General features: G+C 46.2%; 1 protein-coding gene across 4 annotated transcripts in view; it reads right to left on the bottom strand.

Annotated features, from left to right (window-relative positions):
• The window catches only part of SH3BP2 (SH3 domain binding protein 2), a 404,675-nt gene that overhangs the window by 274,248 nt on the left and 104,083 nt on the right, over positions 1-26,344 (bottom strand). The window contains exon 2 of one of the 4 annotated variants that reach the window (XM_086964181.1): positions 7,909-7,992. The exons of 2 other annotated variants lie outside the window; for them this stretch is intronic. The gene's annotated coding sequence lies outside the window, so the exon portion shown is untranslated. Of the gene's footprint in view, positions 1-7,865; positions 7,993-26,344 lie in introns of all 4 variants that reach the window. One more of the 4 variants, XM_086964180.1, reaches the window with a different exon arrangement.

Below are 26,344 nucleotides of genomic sequence, written 5' to 3' on the forward strand. Positions count from 1 at the left end.
CAGGTTAGACTCCAAATCCCCTTCTCTACCTCCTCCACTGTAAAGCACAACAAGTCTTCCTCAGAAGTTTTAAAAACAAGTTCCGCTTGTGGCTCATCGCTTTTGAAAATTTTACAAAAATTAGATACCCATTCTTCCTCGGGTATATTAGTTCCAAGCGTAGGGTTACTGGGATCATCAAACAGAGGCTTATTAATAATGTTCCACAACTTAGAGCTATTACCCAGGATTGCGGGATCAAGCAGAGACTCCCAGATGCCTGCTTTCACTTCTTTTTTCCGAGCTGCCAGGGCTGCCTTGTATTTAGTTCTCAGAGTCTTTATAAGGACAGGATCTCTTGGGATAGCCTTTAATGCCTTTTTAAGATTTCGTCTGGCCTTTGAACATGCTTGATCAAACCATCTTGGTTGGTGTTCAGACTGACCCTTCGCTGGTATGGTTAACATTTGACCAACTCTATGAACCACAACGGAAAAGGCATTTAGAGTCATTTCAGGCGATGTAGTAGGAGAGACACAAAGACCAAGTTCTTGGCCACAACTGGTATTAATTGAGCTGTACAAAGTGTCACTGTTAACCTTTGACCATTTCAGACGTCGGTTTCCATTTATTGGTTTTAGAGACCCACAATCTTGCTGCGTCTTCTGCTGTTCAAATAAACCTCATCCTACTACGATAGAGATAGGGTTGTGGTCACTATAAATGCTTGTATGGATTTGAAAATCAGAGGCTAAGTCAACAAGATCTCTAGAAAGTAAAATGTGGTCTATGTAGGATCTGTGTCCAGAGCCCTTATACGTGGGAACGTCAAAGATATAGGAATCCTCCGACATGGACATTGCAACAGTTAAATTCCTGTCATCAGTTAGGTTGTTTACAAGAGTGCCACGCGTCGAGTGGTCAAAATGGAAACCAGACCTGTTATTACATCCTAAGAGACCAATAGGTGTCGTTACAGGGTTGCCACATGGATGCGCATTAAAGTCACCGGCAATTAGAGTGTTTCGAGGCAGACTTGCTGCTTTGGCTTTTAAGAAGTTGTGTAAATGGAGGATGTTACATTCCCTGTTTGAAAGTACAGCGTTGTAAAAGTTGATCAGGGTGAGTGCCCGTTTACCTCTCCTGAGCACCAGGGTTTGGATATGTCTATTATCAGATTCCCTGTTGGAAACCTGGCAGATAAGTGCGAGGCTGATGTAGATTGCCAAACCCCCCTTTGATCTTCCACTATTCGACGGGGCTGCCGGTAAAAAGAAACTCTGAAAGCCCTCGATGTGTACATTTACATCTTCCAGCCATGTTTCTTGAAAACACAGAACAGTGTATTTCTTTATGTATGCCACCCATGTAGGATCCTTTATCTTAGCAGCCAGACCGGCTACATTCCAGGATAAAAGTTTTATAGTGCAAAGTGGTACGTGGCCTGGGGGCTGCTACCTGTACCGTGTTCGTGGGTGAATAAGGAACTTGAATACCTCGGTCTATCGCTATGTCTGCTTGCACTTCGCGGGTAGAGAGTAGGGGATTTACGCAGCTGAGGACAGGGCTATAAACTTGGATGGTGGGATATAGTGAGGTAAACCCATTTTGTAACAGCGTGCTCTCAGGATGATTTACTGGCAGTTCTACTTTACAGGTTTCGTCTAACTCTTGGAAAGAAATTTGTGTACACTCTGGATTAGTGCTCTCTATTTTGTTGGAATATGCTACCCTATTTGGAGACTCAGAGAGGGTAGGAAGGGGCAGGAGTGCGGTTTGTCAGTCGATCTCATCCAGGTAGTCTGGAGCATAGAAGGCGTCAAATCTGTTTGAGATGGGAACCCCGTATTGCATGTTTGGATGATGTGGGTATGAGTAATGTCATTGTTGTGTATAAGGTAAAAACTCCCTTCTCTCTTGATGTTTTGAGAAATGATTATTCGACCTACTCATCCATAAAGGTTCCTGCCTATGGTTTGTGGTATCCGTTGAAATGGCCTGGCCATAGAGCCATGGGGTTTCCCTTGGTTAGTTGTGAGCCACTGGCTCAAGGGTCCCCCCCTGACCATAGATTGTCTGTGGTTGTATTGTATTTTGGCCAGGGATATTAGAAGGGTAAAAGTAGCTAAGGTCCATAGTGCAGATCAAACTGTTTGTCACGCCACTTTTCCAGCTGCTAATGAAACTAGCTGCACGACTATCTCCAAAGTTTACCACAATGCAGTCACCCTCAGTCGATTTGAATCTGGTTCCCACCCAGTCTACCCTTTTCACATGAGAGATGTGGCCGTTTACATGATGGGGAATCGGTCTATGTGTGGTCTGCCAATGGCTCACCTTATTTTTTAATTCCACTTGAGATTCTGTCCGCTCTCCAACTAATTTAGGTACACCGATCATAACGATGGTGTACAGGCTAGATTCAGGAGGGAGATTTATGTAAAGTGGTCTTTTGACTACCGCCGATTTTAACAATTTATCCCCTACTAAATTTGTGGATATACTCAAGTCTGAGGTTTTAATATGACTCGATGGCTCTATATGAGTTTTATCTGGTTTGACCGGAGAGCCTTCAGCGGCCCATTCACTTTCATCATTTTCATTGTCAGGTAGGATTGGGGCGCTGCTCGGGGTTGTGGCCACTATGTGTGATAAATTGACGTCTGGGTTTAATGCAGATTTGGTAGGGGCTTTAACTCCCTGGTGATTTAACGAAGTTTGTTTGAAGGCAGTATTTTGTGTAGCTCTCTTTGCCCGTGCATTTTTAGTGCTAGTTGGGACAAGGGTGCTGCTTGCTGTTACAAAAGTTGAGGTTGATTTTGGTGCTTTCAGTATTTTAAGCAAACTAGAAGATGCATCATTTTGGGCCCTCTCAAATTTCCCTAATGCCTTCTCAATGTTAATAACTCTCTCACTGATGGGCAACAAAAGCGACCTGACTAGAGTTTCTAATTCACCCAAGAGTGATTTGTTATTTATCAGTGTGTGGTCTGTCTGACTTGTTTGATGTATAAGCGTGTTTGTGTGCACTGTCTGCTTTTCACTTGAGAGTGGTCCTAGGTCTTGGCTGGATATAAATGGGCACAGGGTTACTGTTTTGGAGGCAAGGTTAGCCAGTCTAAAAGTAGACCAAATATCCTTGGCTGAGTGTTTCTGTTTAGCCTTAGGGCGATGAATTATCCTGGCTAAGGATGTTGTTTCACTTTTTTTTCCACATCGCTGATTTATGTTTTTGGTGACATGACTTATTCCAGGGGCAGATTGTGTTTTGGGCAATGGACCTTCCACAGGTGCAGCCCTTGGTTCTAGAAGGGCTATGGGCGAGAGACGTGTATTAATGTCGTTTTCGCTGGGCAACATAAAGCTATTGTCCCTGCTGTTTCCCTGTAGAGGGTATAAGCAAATCTGTTGGTGTATTATCTCTAGTTTGAGGGCTTGGAAGCCCCGTGAACGATAACATTAGTATGGACTCTTGAGAATTCATTGTATTGTCCACAGTATTGATGTTATCGGTGGTATGCAAGGAGAGATCCGGAAAACACAGGTCTGGAGTTAAAGAAAGGCGTCTCTCTGTATCTTGTATGGCATCCGCCACTACACTGATCGTTTTCTGAAGCATTAGATCAATAGCAGTTATTGTGGGAAGTGGGATATTGGAGACACTTTTAGTTCTTGTCGTAGATCTCGTGGCCACAGGGGTCTTCCTGGCTTTAGACATCCTTTAACTTGGTTTTTGTGTATAGTAAGTGATGAATTACCCCTTGAATAACAACTGGGCTGGAAAATAAACAGAAATCACCTTAGTTGTTTAAAGCAGCACGAGATGTCATTGAAGTCGCCGGATATGTCTTTTAGTTGTTTGCTGGAGTAGGTTATGAGGTTAGTGTGTGGGGTAGGTTGAGAACGACTAGGGGGAGTGGCCCTGGGCCCGGTCTAGGTGCGGATGAGCGCAGACAGGCTTGCCTTTGGCGCGCCCGCTGTGCGTGGAGAGAGGCATCCTGTTTTTAGAGGGGAAAGATCAGCTGCTAGTCAGCTGACTCGCCCGATCTAACCGGAAGTTGTAATCACTTCCTGTGGGCCCTTTTTCGGATTCCCTACACTCAAACTGATAGTCGGCGGTGGACCGGGGAATGCGTGAAATGAAAGGTGAGTGCTGGCAGTAATGGTAGTGACAATCAATATTTTAAAAATTATTTAAAAACCAAACAGTCAATAATTTTAAAAAAGTACAGCGCAAGTTTGAGGAGCCCTTTGCCAGGTGATCTTGATCCCAGCAATGTCGCGGTCTGTCTCAACTCAAGCGCATCCCTCTTCCCTCCTAGCATCATCTGAAAGCTCTTAATAGTCATATCGCTCAAACAAACCTTTCTAAACCCTTCTTTCTGACTCTTCCCCACTCCACCTCCCCTTTACTCATCCCAAACCTCCTCCTACTGAGATGAACTCTAAAAACACTTTCTAAACCCTTGCCTCTTCTATGCCTGCACTAACTTTTTCATTCCAACTAACAGTCTCACATGTCCACCGCTCAAATTAATTTCATATTTCCATATACTAATTCCCCACTAATCCTCTTTGAGTTCCAGAGTAGTGCGCTACCTGCCAAAAAGCGCTTAGATACCTAATATGGGGTAGCAAGCGCTATATAAATAACCCTTCTCTCTTCTATCCCTCCACTATCCCTTTTCAATCCAAATAAACTCACATCTCCACGGCTCGAACTAATTTTATATCTCCCTATACTTATTCACCACTACTCAACAAAAATCGTCCCAATTTTTGATAACCCTGACGTCTTTCTTGCTGTGCTCAAACAGTGCATGGCACTCGACCCACACTACCTTATCTGGGGAGATCATAACTTGGTACTGGATGTAGATTTAGATTGTTCTAACCGCCATAAACGACGCCTCACCAAGACTTGCAGAGCCTTGGTTTCTGCCATGGAACAGCTTGGCCTATTAGATATGTGGCGGGTGAGATATGGCATAACCAGAGAATATACTTTTCACTCTACCATCCATAACACTTGCTCAAGGTGTGATTTTTGGGTGGGATCAGTGGACATTTTGGGATGGACGAGTAATATCCAGCATTTTCCTTGAACACTTTCCGAAGACCACTCTCTGGTGATGTTACATTTAGACTTGCCATGCGGGTGGGCACAGACACCACTGGTGCATCTTCAGCCCAAAAACTTGTTAAGAGTCCGCCTTTGTGGAAGGAATCTGTGCTGCCATTGGGGACGACGTTGTTAAATAAGGGTTCAGTGACCTCACTTGCCACGTTTTGTGAAGCTTTGAAGGCTGTTACCAGAGGAGCGTTTATTGCCTAGAGTCACAGCATCCTCAAATCCATTCAGGGTAGGCTGACTAGGCAAGAGCACGTCCTTCATGTCCGTGAACGACAATATGAGGCAACCAGGGACACTACATACTTGGCCCCAATGCGCGCTCTCCTGTCAGAGTTCCAAGACGTGGCCGACCGGGAGATAAATGCTTAGGTAAATATTCGCTGGCATGCAGATATAGGGAGGGCAACAGGTCGGGGTACACTTTAGCCATGTTGATTAAGCCTAGGTGCACTGCTAATCATGGCTATGGTCTAGATACAACCGATGGGCACTCAAAATATGCTGTTAAGGATAAAATGAGTGCGTTTGTCACTTTCTATCAACACCTTTATGCCTTACAGTCTGCGAAGGATCCAACTGACATATCAGCTTACCTAGACATAGTAACACTGGCGTGGCTGGATCAGGTGGAGCGATAGCTGCTATGTTAACCTCGTACCGAGACAGCGATTAAGTGTGTCATACGTCAATTACACAATGGGAAGGCTCCGGGTAGTGAGGGCCTTCCTGTTGAGTTTTATAACGTATTTGCGGAAAAACTGACACCTCTTCTATTAGCGGTCTATGAGGAGGCTTTTCAGACGGGAGTCTATCATAATTACGCTTCTTCAGCATGACAAGGCCCCATCTAAGTGTGACTTGTATCGTCCCCTATCTCATATAAATGCTGGCCAAGACTTTAGCTAATAGACTGTTACCACTGATGCCGTGACTGATTAGACCTGACCAGTCTGGATTTATTATGGGCCGATCCAATGCAGACAATCTCCGCTCACCCTTTGCCCTGATATCCCAACTTGACCCTAGAATGCCCACTGTTGCTGTGCTTTTGAATGCTGATAACGTGTTTTACACTGTTGAGTTGCCTTTTTTTACTCGTGGTGCTGTCAGGACTTGGTGGGGCCTTTGTCAAATGGGTTCAGCTCCTGTACACCGCTCCCTCTGTCAATGATAAGCTCGCTGAACTATTCACGATTGGGTGAGGTACATGACAGGGGTACCACGTGTCCCCTCTCCTTTCTGCTTTGACTGTGGAGCACATGGCGTGTGCTCTACGCGAGTACCACTGTCGGCGAAGAGTGAATATGGGGTTTTAATATACTCTTCTATCCATATACGCAGAAGATACCATGCTAGTGGTTAAAAATCCTGCTGTCTATCTAGCTCTTATTATTGAGGATATAGTGGACTCTAGGTAATGGTCTGGTCTTCAGATCAATTGGAATAAATCTATTATGGTCCCTCTTACTAGCTCTACTACTCGTCCAGACAGATCATACCCGGTGCAATTGCAGATGGCCCCAAATCGGTATCTGGGTATTTTTTACCATACAGATATCCCGGTTATCCTTAGGGAAAATAATGAAATCCCACATACATTGTCAGATTACTCTGCCACTCTCTTTGGCAGGTAGAGTGGCTTTAACTAAAACAAACGTCTTGCTTAAATTGCTTTATTCATTTCAGAACATCCTCGTTCCCTTGAACAATGCCTTTTTCGCTCAACTGCGCTCCACTGGGATTAAACTAGCGTAGGCAGGCCGACAGCCACGTATTGGATGGCACATACTACAGCTCCCATACCACAAGGTAAGCTTTGCGACCCCCAACTTCACAGTGCATTATTTAGTGGTGCAGGTGCAATTCATCATTGGTTTCATAATAGCAGTAATGCCTCACATGTTGTCATAGAACGTAGCATGATTTCTCCCACTCCACTTTCTGCTGCACCTTTTGAGCCGCTTTCAAGAACTTCCCAGGAAATTCACACTGTTGGATGTACTGTTTAAGCCTGGAATAGACTCTCCTCACTCTGTGGTGTTGCTGTCCTGTTCACGCACGGGAGGCGTGTGAGAGGGATCTCGGCCATGATATATTAGATGACCGGTGGCTGTACTGTTGTCAACAGACCAAGGACTTGTCCCCTAATGGTAGGTAGCACCTTATACATTACAAATTTCAGGTGCGGGTCTATCTGTTACCTAAATTTATTTGTTAGTATTACAATGAAGATATCAGGTGTAGGTGCTATGGCACTCTGGGGGCTGACTTTCACTTGGCATGGTCCTGCCCAGTGGTGGCATTGTTTTTGACTCGTGTCACTGCAGACCTGACTGCTATGACTAAAAATACCTTTCCTCTTGTTTCTTACATGGTTCTGCTGGGCTATGTAAATGAGGTACCAAAAACATTTCTGAAGTTTACTGCCACAGGTTTCTTTTTAGGTAGGCGCAGGGTGGCAATGCATTGGGGTGGCAGACGGGCATCGATATTTCGCAATTGATTGAAGATTATGCCGCTGTGTGAGGATTGGTCCGGAAGGTACGCTACAACACTGCAGCCGGCTGCCCACGTGATTTTTGGGATCCCCTCTGCTACTACTTGTCACAGCTAGATCCCGATTGATGGCTACGCTATCCCTATGATTTATATCTCCAGGGAATTCTATAAGATGCTGCAAAAATGACTTCATTCGTTTTGTTTTCATGGCAACTTGAATAAATAAAGCAATAAAAAAATTTTTAAAACTCACTAGTGCGGTTGCCTGGATTCTGCTCACTGCACTCAACACTTACAGGAAAGTTTTTCAACGAACCCCCAGCATGACAACAGACAGGAATCCACCCAGTTGATAAACCAGTCACCAGGAAGGATAACAGCTGGAAAAAGAAAAGAAATCGGTGTTGTGATTCCAATGCACCAGCAGGCTCCCTGGGAAAAGTCAAGTAATAACATTCCTTTCAGTTAGGTGAGGTAGGTAGATGCTTTACATGCAGCTTCTGACAGCGCTGTGGTTATGTCTAAGCAACATGTGAATGTCTAATTAAAAACAGAAAGGACATCATAAACCGGCTACCATGCACCACAGGGGATGCTGCAGTGTGAATGCCGGGCTAGGCACATCATGTTGAATACATTTTTCAGGAAGCACCTATTTTGGCTGCCGCAGCAACCAATCAGGTTTTGTACCGAGGGTTCGTATTCTGTAGCTGTGGCTTCATTAAACCCAGTTCATTGAGGTGTGAGGGTGACAGCAGCTGTATATGATTCCGGGTGACATCATCTGACATGATGTGAAACAATCCTTCAGTCAATGATGGACCATTAGAATTTGTTCAATCTCTTATTAAAAAGTAATCCTGCAACATGTTATATACAGAGACTTGTCACAGGGTCACGCCACCATCTACTACTATCAGCACAATTTAATTCAATGCTTACTTTTAGAAGATTAGTCAGACTGAGTAAAACACACAAGTTACACTGACATGTACTACCCTCACCCCATGCCTACCCATGTACTGAACCCACTGCCAACTGCTCCTTCAGATGCAATGGAGAGCAGTCCCCAAGGACATTAGTAGCAATAACAATAAAAACTTGTTTGAGTTTGAATCTACTAAGCAGGCCTTCGTGTACTTGTCAGTGAGGGGCAGGTCCTCCTTTACTTATGATGGTATACAGCTATGATGTGCATTCTCCTGGAGGGCTAAAGCTCTCACTTACTTCTTGCTGAAGGATACAGCCCTCCTGCTTCTGTACTCTAGTGAAATCACACCTCCCTTACCTAAAAGGATACACCAGTTGTATACGGTGACCAATGAAAAACCAGGGCACAACCATAGAAATAGGACTATGTTTTGGCCAGGCCGGAATAAGGCAGGAGAAGTACACTGACGAAGCTCTTTAGCGAAACGAGTCTGTCGAGGGTGAAGGGGGTTTGAAATAAATTAATTTTGCATCTGGATACCAGAGTGCTTGCCGTTTTTCAACCGGATTGGTTGATATGTGTTGATAGATTATATATATATATATATATATTATCAGTTTGACGGATCAGCCACTCTCAAGGCCAGAAGAGACGCAGCGAGGAATCGGGGCCAGACCTGGATGACGTCCTACAGGCCATGCTGGAGCAAGCCAAGGCACTAGTTGCTCTAAAGGGACGGAGTTAGATGGACCAGCAAATCAAGGAGGGGGCCCGGGGAAAGAAGAGGCCGCGGCGCGCATCCCCAACACAGCCGCCCCCTAAGAAGGCGAAAACAAGGGGCCTGCAGCCAAAACGGCGGCCCCTGAGAAGGCAACGAACAAGGGGCCTGCAGCCAAAACAGCGGCCCCTGAGAAAGGCAGGAAGGGAGCAGGCAAACAAGGAAAGAAAACCCCACAAGCCAAGAACAAGACAGCGGTTACTCCGGAGCAGGCGATTAGCTTAGAGTCAAAAGAGAGCAGCGATGAGGAGGGGTCTGTAGCCAGCACGGGAAACGAGATGACACAGGCATCAGAGACTTTGGTAAGCATGGCGCCAGCCAGCGAGTACCTGCGCCCCTCCCCAAGCAACCCTCCCACGACAACGAAGTTGACAGGGCTGGACAACCTCATCCCACTTACAGTGAAGGAGAGGATTTGGAGAAAAGAGTTCATAGAAATCTTTTCATTACTGGAAGTGCGCCAGGCAGAGTTAGACCTAACAACACAGGATAAAAAAGACAAGGACAGGAGAGTCCCCCGGAAAGCTAGAGTAGAAAGAACGATAGAAAATTGGCTGTGTTTCGTGAAAAATTCCCCCAAAGTGTGGCAGCGCTAATCTTATATGAGCAAAAAGTGCACGAGGCACAGCAACAGTATCAGGGCGATGCATGGCTGCAATACGACAAGGGTTTTAGAGAAAAGATGCAATTATGGCCAGTAATGAGATGGGACTGTCAGGACATGGAAGATTTCACAAAACATACGGTGGAGGCCAGGAAAGGAGTTGGCGCAAAAGAGAGCAATTTTCGTCACTACGGAAGTAAGGGCAAATTCAAGGGCCAGGGGAAAGATTTCAAAGGAAAAAAACAGGCTGGAAACAAATCCAATAAGCCATGTTGGAAATTTGACAAAGGTGAATGTAAATGGGGAACAACATGTAGGTTTAAACATGCTTGAGGGTCATGCGGGGGAAACCACCCAACCATACGCTGCAGAAGGGCTACAGGACCAGGGGCCAACAAGGAAAAGACAGGCACAAAGTAATGAAATACGGGCCCCTCCGGGTGGGGACAGCGGGGACAGGGGCGGAGGGCAGACACTACCAACACACATAAAGACAAGCAGACTGCTGCATTTGTTAAAAGGCCATCACAAAGTAAAGGACAGACAGCTGTTAGCGGAAGGTTTCACACAGAGTTTTCCAATCTCTTTTTCCAAGGGCGCTCGGGAGAGCCTGAACCTAAAATCAGTTAGAGACAACCCCGGAGTGGCGAAACAGAAGGTAGAGGAGAAATTACAACTGGGGCGAGTGGCCGGCCCTTTCACTTCCATCCCCACTGAAGGACATGGTGGTATCACCGCTCAGCGTACTGCCCAAAAAAAAGAGCCGCGAAAATTCCGGCTGATTCATCACCTGTCCCACCCTGAAGTCCATTAATGACTGGTTAGAACAGGGAGCTTGCACGGTGGCATATGCATCTGTAGACGATGCGGTGGACCTGATTAGGCTGGAAGGAAAGGGCGCCCTGATGGCACAATCAGACATAGAATAAGCTTTCAGATTATTGCCAGTGCACCCAGACAGTTACCATCTGTTAGGTTTCAAGCTGGAGGGATACTACTACTATGTATGACAAATGCTTACCAATGGGGTGCTTGATATCATGCGCACACTCCGAGGCGTTCAGTAGCTTTCCAGAGTGGGAGCTGGGAGCGCGCGCGCGCCAAAGGGTGGGCGGGTCCACTACCTAGATGATTTCCTGTTTATTGGGACAGAGGATTGCGACAATCTCCTAAGCAATTTTTTAAACATGGCCCAGGAATTAGGCTTACCACTGGCGCAGAATAAAACCACTAAACTGTCTTTCCCTGGGAAAGAGTTGGATTCCGTAGCCGGGACATGCAGGTCGCCGCCAGTAAAGGTAGATGAGCTACATGACACCATAAGGAGGTTGAGACAGCAAAAAAAGGAAACACTTGGTGACATACAGCAGCTGCTAGGAAAATTTAATTTTGCCACACAAGTGATCCCCGCAGGGCGCGCATTTGCAAGGTGCTTGGCATGGTTAAGCAGGAGCATGACACAAAAGCACTATAGGGTCCGTATCACGCAAGGGGAGGATTTTCTGGAGGATTTTAATGGCACCCTGATATGGCGAGAGCCTTGGGCGCAGGCAGGAGACTGCCTCGGCAGGGGAGTACGGTTTTGGGGCACTCTTGGGGAGGGCAAAGTCAGCAAGGGCTTGGCCAATTGCCTTGCAAAGAGCTGGGTTAATAAAGAACATATCCTTACAAGAGTTATTCCCCATAGTGGTGGCCTTCCACATCTGGGCCCAGCAGCTGGCGAGTAGGCAGATCACGGTGTGGTCTGACAACCACGCAGTGGTGCAGGCAATTAACACATGACCAGGGTCAGGGTCAGCAAAATGCCCAGCAGTGGCAACCCTGCTGCGGAAACTGGTCGGGTGCCAGTTGAAGGGCAACATCGCGCTTAGGGCGAGTCACTTCCCTGGGATAGACAACTCAGTCGCAGATGCCATTTCTCGTTTTCAGTGGAAAAAATTCAGAGAGCTTGCCCCAGGCGAGACAAAAGGATGACCCAAATACCAGAGGATGCGTGGTTTTGGGTGGACCTGCGTTGAAGACATTGCTGAACAATGCACTGGCCCCACCGTTACAGTAAGTGATGGGAAACATTCAGGGCCACAACAGTTCTTGAAAGAGCCGGTGGGCCATGCAGGAGGAGGTCCTAGAGTTCATCGAGTGGGCTTTCTTGTCAGGGAAAAAGACCTGGGCCGAGACACACAAATGTGGTGGCACATTACACGAAAATGGCATAACAGAAGGACCCAACTAGGGCCTTCAAATGCAGAATGACAATGAAGAGATGGGTCAGGTTACAGCAGACACAGAAAGACGCAAGGCACCCCATCCACTATAACATGCTGCAAGGGATTCTGGGGGCCCTGGCACAAGTATGCTCCTCAAGGCACGAGGAAGGTCTGTTTTGGGCAGCCTTCGCAATGGCATTCTTTGGGGCTTAAAGGGTCAGTGAGATAGTAGCCCCATCAGTTAATGACCCAGGATCAGCATGCATCCACAGGAGGGATGTAGAAATAGGCACGGGCTACATGGACATACTGCTGCGTCGGTCCAAGACGGACCAGACAGGTAAGGGAAAGTGGACCAGTATACACTGCATTAAAGACGCAGCCTGCTGCCTTGTGTGTTTACTACAGGAAGACCTGGGAAAGGGAGCAAGGGACCGGGTCTTTCCTTAGCCGTTTTCAGTTCACAGTAGTAATGAAATGAAATGAAATGAAAACAATATTTAATAAAGCGCACTGCTGCCGAGTGGCTTCCTGGCGCTGGGGGACCTGGGTCAGAACTCACGGAGGGGGACACAGGGGACCTAAGAAGAGAAAGCCAAAGAAAAAAGAAAAGTTTTAAGGCTTTACGGAAGTGGCTAAAAATAGGAATGGAGCGAAGATGAAGTGGGAGACTATTCCAGAACTGGGGGGCCAAGACGGAAAGACGAGTGCCCCTGGATCTGGATTTGCGGAAGCGGGGAATGTGAAGAAGGGAGAGAGAGGAAGAGCGGAGAGTGCGACTGGGAACATAGGAAGAAATAAGGGAAGTGATGTAGGCAGGGGCAGAGCGGGAGTGGGCGCGAAAGGCAAAGCAAGCAAGTTTGAAAAGGGATCTGAAGCGGATGGGGAGCCAGTGAAGGGATTTCAAAGCCGGGGTAATGTGAGAGGATTTGGGGAGGGAGAGAATGAGACGGGCAGCCTGGTTTTGAATGGCCTGTAAACGTCGGGATTCGTGGGAGGGGATACCCACGTACAGGCCATTGCCATAGTCGAGGCGTGAGATGACTAAAGCCAAGACTATGGTTTTAAGCGCGTCGATGGTGAAAAAGCGAGATATTTTCCGAATGAGACGGAGGGAGAGGAAACATGAAGACACAACAGAGCTGATCTGGCTGTGCATGGTTAAGTCAGAGCTGACTTTAATGCCAAGGGTGCGAACAGAGGAAGAGGGCGTGGGGGGGGGGCAAAAGAGGGGGGCCAATGTGCAGGGGACCAAGGGTTAGAGGGACCACCCGTGAGGACAAGTTCCGTCTTATCGGGGTTGAGCTTAAGATGGTTGGCGCTCATCCACTCCGAGATAAAGATAAGGGTGGAACTGAACTTGGGAATAGAATCAGGAGAGGAAGACAGATCAAAGACAAGCTGGAGGTCATCTGCGTAATTATATACAGAGACCCCCAGCTTGAGAAGAGAAGAAACAAGGGGACAGATATACAGATTAAAGAGGAGAGGGGAAAGAGAAGAGCCCTGAGGAACACCACAAGTGACCGAACAGGAAGGGGCAGAGAAACCAGAGAGATGAACAGCCTGATGCCTATCCTGAAGAAAGGATGCTAGCCAGGAGAGGGCCGCGCCCCGAATGCCCGCTGCGCAGACACGGTCGAGAAGAATGGAATGGTCGACCGTGTCAAACGCAGCGGACAAGTCGAGAAGCACCAAGGCTTGGGGAAGGTTAACATCTGGAAAACAAAGGTTAAGGAGGGTCAAGGGGACTATGTTTATAGACCTACCAAACCCTGAACCCCTAAGTCAAGCTACAATAAACAAAGAGAGTCGGAAGGTCTGTTACACACCGTAGCTGAGTCAGTGAGGTCCTAATAAAGTGACCCTTTTGGATTGCACTGAACCAGGCCCAGTGCAGTGGTCACACGACACGAATATGTATAAGAAATCCTATCAGCCCACCCATCTGGCGGAGCCTCGTCATGTAGGACCTCTAACCAGGGTGGTGAGTCCAAGCCCAGATGAATTGGCCAGACAACACACACTACTGGTTCATCTTGTGAAAGTGTCCGTGCCACAGAGTGGTGCTGAAAAAGTGCAGTGCAAAACAGGGAATAAAGTATAAGTGATCTAAAATGGCGGTCGAGGCAAAGGAAAAATGTTTTTATTAAAGGTATTCACCAGGACGCCAGATTAAAAAGAAGTGTAGAACAGTGTGACAAAATCACTGTGATGCTTTGCTGTGTTGTAAATTAGGCCAACATGTTTCTGCCGAAGGTGACACTACACCGGCATTCTTCAGGGCCAACTACAAAAAGATGTTGCTACTGCAAAGGTACACTTAGACAGTTTAAAGTGAGACATAAAGAGGAACAGACCAAAATGTTTGTTAAAGGCCTGTCCAAACTACTGGTGTGGTCATCTAGACCATCCTACCATATCCTCCGGATCAGAAGTTGATAGAGGAAGTAATCCCAGCAATATGTGGGAGTCAGGCCTCACCTCACCCGGCAACGGCTCGGAGATTGAGGCCCGCTCTCTCCGTCGGTACCCCGGCCTTGGTGTCTGCCTAGGGGTACCGACGGAGAGAGCGGGGCCTCAATCTCCGAGCCGTTGCCGGGTGAGGTGAGGCCTGACTCCCACATATTGCTGGGATTACTTCCTCTATCAACTTCTGATCCGGAGGATATGGTAGGATGGTCTAGATGACCACACCAGTAGTTTGGACAGGCCTTTAACAAACATTTTGGTCTGTTCCTCTTTATGTCTCACTTTAAACTGTCTAAGTGTACCTTTGCAGTAGCAACATCTTTTTGTAGTTGGCCCTGAAGAATGCCGGTGTAGTGTCACCTTCGGCAGAAACATGTTGGCCTAATTTACAACACAGCAAAGCATCACAGTGATTTTGTCACACTGTTCTACACTTCTTTTTAATCTGGCGTCCTGGTGAATACCTTTAATAAAAACATTTTTCCTTTGCCTCGACCGCCATTTTAGATCACTTATACTTTATTCCCTGTTTTGCACTGCACTTTTTCAGCACCACTCTGTGGCACGGACACTTTCACAAGATGAACCAGTAGTGTGTGTTGTCTGGCCAATTCATCTGGGCTTGGACTCACCACCCTGGTTAGAGGTCCTACATGACGAGGCTCCGCCAGATGGGTGGGCTGATAGGATTTCTTATACATATTCGTGTCGTGTGACCACTGGGCCTGGTTCAGTGCAATCCAAAAGGGTCACTTTATTAGGACCTCACTGACTCAGCTACGGTGTGTAACAGACCTTCCGACTCTCTTTGTTTATTGAAGGTTAACATCTGCCTTGCCCTTGAGTTCATCCAAGACCGCTAGAACCACCGCTTCTGTAGAATGGCCAGGGCGGAAACCCGCCTGGTGGGAAGCTAAAAGGCCTTTGTCCTCGATGTATGAGGAGAGGCAGGAGGTGACGTGGGTCTCTAGGATCTTACCCAAGTAGGGAAGAAGGGAAATGGGACGGAAATTAGCGGGAAGGGAAGGATCTAGACCAGGTTTTTTTAGAATAGGGAGGACAACAGCAGATTTAAAGGAAGAGGGGACAGCACCGGAGGCCAGTGAGGAGTTGAGAAAAGAGAGGGGAGGACCAGGACAATTAGTGAAGAGGATTTTGAGGATACGTGCAGGAACACCGTCCAAAGGAGAGCCAGATTTAACTTTAGACAGGTAGTTGTGAAACAAGTCAAGGGAGATAGGGGGGAAAGTGTCGAGGGAAGAAGAAGGGGGAGTGGCAGGGCTGGTGAGGGTAGGCTGAGGCACAGTAGGAATGTCAGCTTTAATTTTCGCAATCTTGTCGATAAAAAAGTTATTGAGTGTTAATGAGAAAAATCCTAAAAGCAATGTGTCTCCCTGGGCACAAGTATGGCTCCCACTCTTTCAGAATAGGGTCAGCCACTACAGCTGCAGGGCTAGGACTGGAAAGCGGGCTGATCAAGGAGATAGGACGATGGGCGTCCAGCGCATTCAAGCGTTACATACGCCCGACAATATACAGAGTTCGATCTCTCCCGCCCCCGTCTAGGTCCGAACAATCCGCGGAAGAAGGTGTGGATTATGGGGCACTCCTAAGTTATGCGGGCGCAACGATGGTCGGTGGCCAGACACAAATTCGGCAGGATATGGCCGCGTGACACCAAAGTTGACTGGCAGGGGAGCTCGGGAATGAAATGGGACCAACTGCTACGTGTGGCGTGGGTGGCACTACAACAAGGTGGCAGACCAGACGCTGTAGTGGTCTACCTGGGAGGGAATGACTTAGCAGCGTCAGGCGCTACAAGAAAGCATGCCGAAAAGCCTCACAGCCTTGGCACGCCTGATCTGTCCCGCATAAGTAATTTTTTCTGAAATCATAGTGCGAAAGGCGTGGGGGGAGCAGTGGACCAAGGGGTAGTGGAAAAATCCAGACGGAAACTTAATATCAAGATGCAAAACACAAGACAGGGCAGACCAGGTCACAACATGATGTGTAGCCATACCAGTGACCGTGAGACTAATGGATGCATGTGTGAACAAATACTATTGAGAAACACACAGGCTAGGACAGTTCCCATCAGCCCACCATGATGGTGGAATTCGGCATCATGTGGAAAAAGCTAGTCATTCCATACCACATCCGAACATGTAGTGCCGGTGTGGGAAGGGATGTCGATGATCTAGCCGTGATGTTGCTCATAGGATAGTGTTGATGAAGTGCAGTGCTCAGGTGAATAAAATAGACTACACCAAAACTCTACAAAACATTCTAACAGAGGTCAGTGTGTCAGGGGTTAAAAACACGCCGAGTAGTAAGACTACCCTCTGGCGCTATGCAGGACGGTCGACATGTTTCAGCCTTAGGGGACTTGTCCCCAGCTTTCTTCAGGACCATAGATTTAGAATGGTGTCTTGACAGGCTTTTTGGCTCTATTTCGGAGTGATAAAGACTTTAATCTTGCTCACATCTAGGATATGTATTCTTAGATGTGTTGGCCCTTTTAAGCCCTTTCTTCCAGACCTAGAAGAGGATAGCTGCTTTATATGATGATAGATCCCTTACTCTAATCCATCTATTGCCTATTGGCTTTGCCTTTCATTATTTTGCTTATAGTAGAGGGTGGATCCTGTGGTCCTGACTTTATATTATGGTTTGTGTAGGTACTCTGACAGAGCTAAGAGTTATTTCATCCTTCTCAGGCCTACAAGGCCCAGAACTAGACAGACTCCATCTTGCTTTTTATCCCTGCAGAGCTGAAATGCTTCAAGGGGAAAGGTAATATTTTGGTTTTGAGCTGTTGTTCGTCCGGAGAGAACCGGCCAGAGCTGAATCTAATCAAGAAGTGTCCCTGGGCTCAGGTCTCTAGACGAAACAAGCAGCTGATCACTGTGGGAGCGTCTAGAGCGAGGAGCCCGGTGCATGGACCTGGTGGGAGGAGGCTGCTGGCTGGAGCTTTCCACTAGAGGAGAGGAATCTATATTAGCGAATTGCAGGAGAGGAGGAGTGTTCAGTTTGGTTCTTGAAGAGTGGAGAGTAGGATGTCTGCTGGAGCTGCAGAATACAGTGCAGTTCTATTGGTTTTCTGGAATGGAGAAAGAAGGCAGATTGCTGAAGTTGAAGAGAGAGCAGTAACTATCAGCTGGGACTGCCAGTTTGTCAGAGAGCATTAAAGCAGATGGAGGAGTTGAGGCTGTCAGCTGGAGCAATTGAGCCAGAGGCGTGTAGCTGTGGTGACGGAGGGAGAGACAGAGAGAGCCCTGATCCCACCAGAGACAGAGAGAAATCTTCCTTCTAATAGGTGAGGTAGTCTAAACTAGTCCACTTTACACTTACACCTTAATCTTGTCTTTATTCCCTAGGCTAATCCTTTTCTTTCAGCGGTGTGTTAAAGTTCCTCTTTAGTCACAGAGACCCCGTAGATAACATTGTCCTCATACTGTATGTCTAATCCTTTTCTTTCAGCGGTGTGTTAAAGTTCTTGTTAGTTGTAGAGACCCCGCAGATTTGTGTATGTGTATTTTATGATTATTGTAATAAAGATACCCCAGTTCTTAGTGAACTAGTGTGCATGAGTTGTTCTTATGATAGAGAGCGTTCTAATCAGGTAATCATACAGTAAGTGTCTCCTATTCTTAAAGTACAGGTAACCTTTCCTTCTAGTCAGGGGTTACAGCCAGAACAGATGCTGCCCCTGATCCGGTAAGTAACCTTTGAATAATTAGGGAGAGAGAGGAGCCCTTGAGCTAGGGAATTATTGACACCAAGTGATTCGGCCATCCCATAAAATTATTGTAGTAGCGAACCCTTAGTGAATAGTGAGAGAGACTTCCCAACATAGAGAGAGCTAAAGGTATTCATAGGAAAGTGGTCGTCATTGGTAAGTGGCGTTAGTGAGAGCACTGATTGTGGTCAGTGTGTATACCCAGAGGATTGTGGCTTGTGTAAAAAGAACAGTCTTACGGGACTCTAAAGATAGATGGGCTTGAGTGAGCACTGGGGGGGGAGACCAGTGTGTAGTTCCGCTGGATTGTGGACACAATAGAAAGAGAGTGAGCACTGAGGCTGCAGCTCAGTGTGTAAGGCACGCCGGATTGTGTGTCGAGTGAGCACTGATGGTGATCAGTGTGTAATGGTAGATAATCAGAACTGCCCCAGGGTAGATTAGTCTGGACCCATGTGGTCGCGAGACTATGAGGTATGAGTGTGGTGTAGGGCATGGATGTCCTTAGTAATCAGTGAGTATTCTTAGTATCCCTATAGATTTAGTGGTGTTTCTGATGATATGAGCTTGTATATTGCGAGTTCCCCATCCTCAGGTAGGTACCCAGGTGCCTGGATAGATGGGTCCTGAGGAGGGAGGTGGTTACGTTCTGGCTGGGTTGGAGGGGCTCTCAGGAGCTGATCCCATCTGGTCTAGAACCCGGTCGTTACAAATGGCTACTGCAATTACAAGTGTGTATTAGGTGAAAATTACAATAATGATATGAAAGAATGACATATCTACCAGGACCTCAACACTTAAAAGTCCACTGGAGGGAAAGAGCCATGTCTTCTTCCTATCAAAAGAACAACAAAACATTTTTGTTTTCTTTTTTCTTCAAAAACAATAAGTAGCACACATACAGCCACATCAGTACACAGAGACCGTATAGACATAAACACATCTGCATGAATAATTTAGATTCTGCATTAATAAAAGAAGCATAGTAGCTTAGTCACCTCCAGGCATTTCCTCAAAGTGATACTCACCCAGCTTTGTGTGGGTGAAGACCTCACCTCACCCGGCAACCGCTCGGGAGTATGAGGCCCCGCTCTATAGTGTATAAAAGGACACAGTCAGCATACAACTCTACCGTGCCCAATCCAATTGTTCTACACATATAACCCGACAGACGTTTGATAGTAGCCCCACTGTCAACCAAAGACTAACCCGCACAGAGGGTATTTACACACACTCTACAGTCGCAAAAACCACGATAATTATCATGTAGCCCAGCTCTGTAAAAACACTTAGATCTACCTTTAAGTGTCTTCTTTTGGACTTCTCAGAGGATTATAATTGCCTTAATTCCGGTCCACGGCCTTCTGTCATTATTGGAAACTACTGGTAACTACCATTAGACCGATTTTTAGGCCACCCACAGTAATAAGTTCATTGAATATCTAAGAACTGATAAAACGACAAAGTCTCAGCTTGGAAAAGGAATTCTAAATGTATCCAAACTCCTTCTAATTTCAGCAGAAAAAATTGACTGACTGGTTAAGAGAGGTCCCCAGGCGACTCACCTGTCCGTCGGTACCTCGGGTTGTGGGCCGAGCGGAAGTAGAGGTGTTCCACAATACCGTGCTGCAGCCTTAAGTATCAGCCGGATATTGGATACTGAGGCAAACGGGGCGTGTGGATTACCCTTAGTGTAGAAACAAACGCGAGAACAACGCGAAAAAACGCTGCTCCTTCGCGCATGCGCAGTGGCCCGAAATCACAGCATATTAACAAGTTATACGTATCCCATGTTACCATATATTTGAATTTACCAAGGCTTCCATGCCAGGTTTCTGAAACGAATGTGAAGAAACCTGACGCCTATGAGAGGCCAGCAGGGTATTAGGGGAAGCTTGACAAATAGTCTACTCTCATCCATTTGGTATTGCCCTTACGTTAACGCGCATGACAGGAACGAAGGCACTGTTCCCCTGACATGCGCCTGCCGGATATCACTGAACCGGACTAAAAGGGTCATGAAAAGACTTCATATTGAAAGATGTTTCAAGAACTTAATGGCGTCCACCCCTCAAATTGGAGCACCAGCAGTGTGCCGTGGAACCAAGAGTACTATTACAACAATTATATAAAATGTAAAACGTACGTTTTCATAGTCGCTCTGAATATAGAGACGACCATGTTGAGTGCATTATAAATGTGTTAATGACATTCATACGTCAAAGAACGTTCTTGCTACAATGTTTCACATAAAGAAAGAGTTCCACATAAAGAATGTTGAAAGGGGAAGAATGTATAATTTGTAACTGTTCCCCAAAACCGAAATGAGAACTAATGATGTCCTTCAGGAGTCACTGTGTGATGGAACGTGACTCAACTCAAAAAAACAAAACATATAAACATGCTAATAGTTATTAGGAATCTCCACATATTGATGGAGAGTCACATAGGTGTAGTTATCCTCTGGTGTCATAGGAGTGAGTTTGTATGAGCATTGATCTAATTTGCGTCAAGTGTCGTGGAAGGGGGGTTATTTAGGTAGACAGAAGGGCAGCGCACACAATTAGGTTGGGTGAGCTATAATGGTGCAAACAAGGGTACGTTTGCCTCCATAACTAATAGACCCGCAACCAAAAAGTTGCTCTTTAAACTGAAAAAACGAAGTGTATGTGGAGGATCAAAGGGGAATATTTTACGACCTGTCTGCTCACGCCCCAAATATCAAGATGCAAAACACAAGACAGGGCAGACCAGGTCACAACATGATGTGCAGCCATACCAGTGACCGTGAGACTAATGGATGCATGTGTGAACAAATACTATTGAGAAACACACAGGCTAGGACAGTTCCCATCAGCCCACCATGATGGTGGAATTCGGCATCATGTGGAAAAAGCTAGTCATTCCATACCACATCCGACCATGTAGTGCCGGTGTGGGAAGGGATGTCGATGATCTAGCCGTGATGTTGCTCATAGGATAGTGTTGATGAAGTGCAGTGCTCAGGTGAATAAAATTGACTACACCAAAACTCTACAAAACATTCTAACAGAGGTCAGTGTGTCAGGGGTTAAAAACACGCCGAGTAGTAAAACTACCCTCTGGCGCTATGCAGGACGGTCGACATGTTTCAGCCTTAGGGGACTTGTCCCCAGCTTTCTTCAGGACCATAGATTTAGAATGGCTACTGCAATTACAAGTGTGTATTAGGTGAAAATTACAATAATGATATGAAAGAATGACATATCTACCAGGACCTCAACACTTAAAAGTCCACTGGAGGGAAAGAGCCATGGGATAGACAACTCAGTCGCAGATGCCATTTCTCGTTTTCAGTGGAAAAAATTCAGAGAGCTTGCCCCAGGCGAGACAAAAGGATGACCCAAATACCAGAGGATGCGTGGTTTTGGGTGGACCTGCGTTGAAGACATTGCTGAACAATGCACTGGCCCCAAAGACAAGCACCCGTCACAGTAAGTGATGGGAAACATTCAGAGCCACAACAGGTCTTGAAAGAGCCGGTGGGCCACGCAGGAGGAGGTCCTAGAGTTCGAGTGGGCTTTCTTGTCGGGGAAAAAGACCTGGGACGAGACACACAAATGCGGTGGCAAATTACACGAAAATGGCATAACAGAAGGACCCAACTAGGGCCTTCAAATGCAGAATGACAATGAAGAGATGGGTCAGGTTACAGCAGACACAGAAAGACGCAAGGCACCCCCATCCACTATAACATGCTGCAAGGGATTCTGGGGGCCCTGGCACAAGTATGCTCCTCAAGGCACGAGGAAGGTCTGTTTTGGGCAGCCTTCGCAATGGCATTCTTTGGGGCTTATAGGGTCAGTGAGATAGTAGCCCCATCAGTTAATGACCCAGGATCAGCATGCACCCACAGGAGGGATGTAGAAATAGGCACGGGCTACATGGACATACTGCTGCGTCGGTCCAAGACGGACCAGACAGGTAAGGGAAAGTGGACCAGTATACACTGCATTAAAGACGCAGCCTGCTGCCTTGTGTGCTTACTACAGGAAGACCTGGGAAAGGGAGCAGTGGAAAAATCCAGACGGAAACTTAATATCACCATGGCCAAAGTGTGTAAGGCCAATGGATGGGGTTTCGTGAGACACAACTTCATAAACTTGAGGTCTTCGGGATATCACCTGGAAGATGGGGTACACCTCCCTGGGGTGGGAATGGACATGTTCCTACTAAACATTGTGGGGGTACTGGAACAGATTTCAACTAAGAGCGTAAGGAGAAGCCGGGTTAGGGGGGAGATCCCTCAGATTGAGAGACAGTAGGTAGCGTGGTGGAACTAACACAAGAAAGGTAGTAAAAAGAGAAAAAGTACTAGAAGGTAGATGGAAGGCTCGCACAGTGACCTTGGGATGCCTAGCGGCAGGGGCACTGAGGGAGCCCAGGGGCGGCATGCCACCGTAGAAAGAGTAGATGCGATGCTCCCGCAGGACCCTTGGGATGCCTCACGGCAGGGGTACCGAGGGAGAAGATGGCAAGGACTCAGGAAAGGTAGAGTAGATGCTCAAGTGAGGTCCTTGGGATGCCACACAGCAGGGACCCCTGGGAGAAGGGAGGGCCCACGAAAGGGTTAAAGGGCGAGCGGGACGGCACTTGAAACCCGGTCAGGTCCAGACGGACACCCTCCAAGTCAGTAGCAATCTGAAGCCTAGGGGGGGGGAGGTTTGAGTCCTGCAGGCCAGCTCAGCCTTTCATCCGTCCGAGGTGGATAAACTCAGTACCATTGAGTTGGGAAACAAACATATGTTACTTTAGCGTCCCTTGAGGGGGGAACTCCCCCTTTCTAAAATATACATCATATTATGGAGAAGGTGTGATATATCAGTATGAATGTGGCTGGATAGCCTGGTTGGCTAGACTGCAGCATATTTTTTTTATCAATTTCTGTGTCAGGCTAGTGCAATCACAAACAGACGGGTCTAATGTTTATCCACTCGCCAACTTGGCCCATCTAGAAAAAAGCTAAAGCCTGTCTCACCAAATTTAATAAGGGCTACATGCATTTGACTGCTTCACAGCGTTTGCGTTAGAAGAACCAGGAAAAGAACAGAAGGAACTTTCTAATCTCCGACTTCACATTTTAAGGGAATTTTCAGACCTGCAGATGCTAGAACATGGTGAGGGGCGGTAACCAAAGACATCAGTCTCCTGGCTGATAACACTTTTCCCCAAGCCTAGCGTGGTGCTAGGGGATATTCAGAGTTGCAGAGCTGGTACATATCAGGTGTCTGCTTCCTGGTGATAGGGTCCCAGCCAGAGACTGATTTCTGATCTCACAGCAGAACCACCAACTGCAATTGTTCACTGACTTGTGAGGTTCATTTCCCTAATGATCATCACAAGCCCCTTAACTTCCATTTCACAGCAATCTTTTTTCCAGAAATTGCATTTAGCTGGATAAAGCTCCTCCTTTCATAGTTTTAACCATCCATCCTGAATGATTATTTCACGTTAAAGTTCTTCAAACCTTATGAAATATTTATACAGAAATCAGCTATAAAACAAAAAGGTGCTATCGGTATAAGACAGCTACAACTTTCATAATGTGCTAACAAAATACCTTAACAAAAATCACAAAATGCTGGACCACACCTCCTGAACATTTACCAACATAAATTCCAGCATGTCAATGTTTCAGATCAAGAGCCCCACAGTTTTCAACAATTAGAGGGTGCTGGAGAATCATCAACGGACCATTTTATAGTAAGGAAAGTGCAAACTGTCCAGAATTTCTTCTGTTCTATAGGATTGACGTGTATGTATCTCATATACCAAGTACACAGGTAAGTATCATTTTGGGTCCTCCACAACACTTGTAAAATAATATTAAAACGTTGTTTTATCAAAAGCCATGAGGTCAAGATCATGCTATGTTTATTACACATGATTAGATTTGCATTTTCCACAACAGAAGTTTTTCCCCACAGTGACTTGACTTCTAAAATTATCACTGTGATAATTATTTTCAATGAAGACATTAAGGATGTGGCTCTGATAACAGGGATTTACATTTATGTTCTTCTATTTCACATATTAATTTTTACATATTATGCTCATATCCTCCTAAAATAAAACGGCCTACGGCAGGCATCAATAGAAAAGGTCTATGGGGTTCTGATTGCTTTACCCAACCTTGCCTATTGCTTATACGCCTACTACCAACGTAGTATCCTCTATGTAGGGATTAATCGTCTCTCTTACCGATGGGTAGAAGAGAGTGAGTACTGGGCAAAGCAGGTCCCTCCCAGGTTTCCTCCTGACTGAGTTGTTGCTCTGTTTTTAATACCTAAATACGAATGTATGTTGCTACCTATTTTCGGACAAATTTACTGTGATTGGCTGAGAAACGGTAGGATCCCTCCATTCAACTGACTATTGGTTATATATGTCAGCACTCTGAGCCCCACCCCTTCATATGGCGAGCCTCTTCTGCCTCAGGTTCTCATCACGGCGAAGGCAGCACTCCGGGATTCTATCTGTTCCACACTAAAGGTCTTCCTGGGTGGTTCACTTCCCAACCAAAAGGCGCTGCATTTCCGACCATGAGAACCAACAAGTTTGCAACTCCTCTTGTGTAGCGTCTGACTCGACGTACAGCTGTCGGTGTTCTCTTTCCATCTCCCCAGGAATCCTTTAAGCTCTAGTGGAACTACCACAGACCCTGGGCTTCTATTCTCATCTCAGTTGACTACAATCACACTGTCAACTTTGTACCTCCAGAACACTGTGGCTGTTTTCTCGGTTAACACAAGCAGAAAAACACCACTGCTAAGATTATAACTTGACAATAAAACAAAACCTTTTGTTAGAACCTGCCCTCTACAAATATCTTTTTACTTCTTTTCAAACATCCCCACGACAGTTAATTTTCCTCATTTAGGATGGAAGTAAACTACACTAATCACTGGTTACCACCTGCCTGATTTTGCAATATTGTATGAACTGAATGTGTATTGGCTTTGTTGAAGTTTTTTTCAGTCTTCATCCTTTATGTCTTCATTTATCGATCCCCACCACAATAGTTCGGTATTCCCTTAAGTGAAAAGTGTCATTTGAGTTATCGGATACATGAGTAAGGATTAGTTACTTACCTGTAATCCTAGTTCTCTTCCAGGGGTATCCTCATCAAAGTCATAAGCATTAGAATATTCCCGCTCATGTGCGGGACCCCGGAAACACTATATTATATGTGCCCCACATATATATATATATATATACACATAAAAAAACAAGCAATAGCAGCCAAATCACATTAGAGCTGAAATATGCTGTGAAGAATTTCCACCATACATGTATAATAAGCATTAGAAACATGAGAAACAACTCCAAACATTGTTTAGAAATCGTTTTAATGCTCAGAAAGCAGTAGAAATTCTCAGAACTCACTGGAAGCATAGGAAGCTCCCAGGCTGCATTGCAAACACACAGTCTAACTAGACTGAAAAGCTAACCTGTAGCTGAATAGCAAAAAACTGACACTGTGCCTTTAAGGCACTCAGGACCCCCTGTATCCCATCATGCCCCAGGGGTGGCAGTTAGGTCAGTTGTTCTTTTCGGAGACTGAAAACAAACCCAATAACAAACAGGATAACAATATCTCCTTAGTAAAGAATATCCTTTGCCCGGGGAGGCGGGAGGGTTGCTTATGACTTTGATGAGGATACCCCTGGAAGAGAACTAGGATTACAGGTAAGTAACTAATCCTGCTCTTCCAGGGGATCCTCATCAATAGTCATAAGCATTAGAATAGAATAGCGAGCCTCTCCTCATCTCTGCGGGCAAAGGAAAGATAAGACAGAAAATCTCATCAATAAGCCTGAGTAGACTAAACAGACTACCCAAACAGATTCCTCAAGGAGGCTTGCCCTACTTGAGTGTCGGTCCTGGAATCAGAGTCGAGGCAGTAATGCCTCGTAAAGGTATGCACTGATTTCCAGGTCACAGCCTTGCATATTTCTGACA

This window comes from Lissotriton vulgaris, chromosome 3_2, assembly GCF_964263255.1.
Source record: "Lissotriton vulgaris chromosome 3_2, aLisVul1.2, whole genome shotgun sequence".
NCBI lineage: Eukaryota > Metazoa > Chordata > Amphibia > Caudata > Salamandridae > Lissotriton > Lissotriton vulgaris.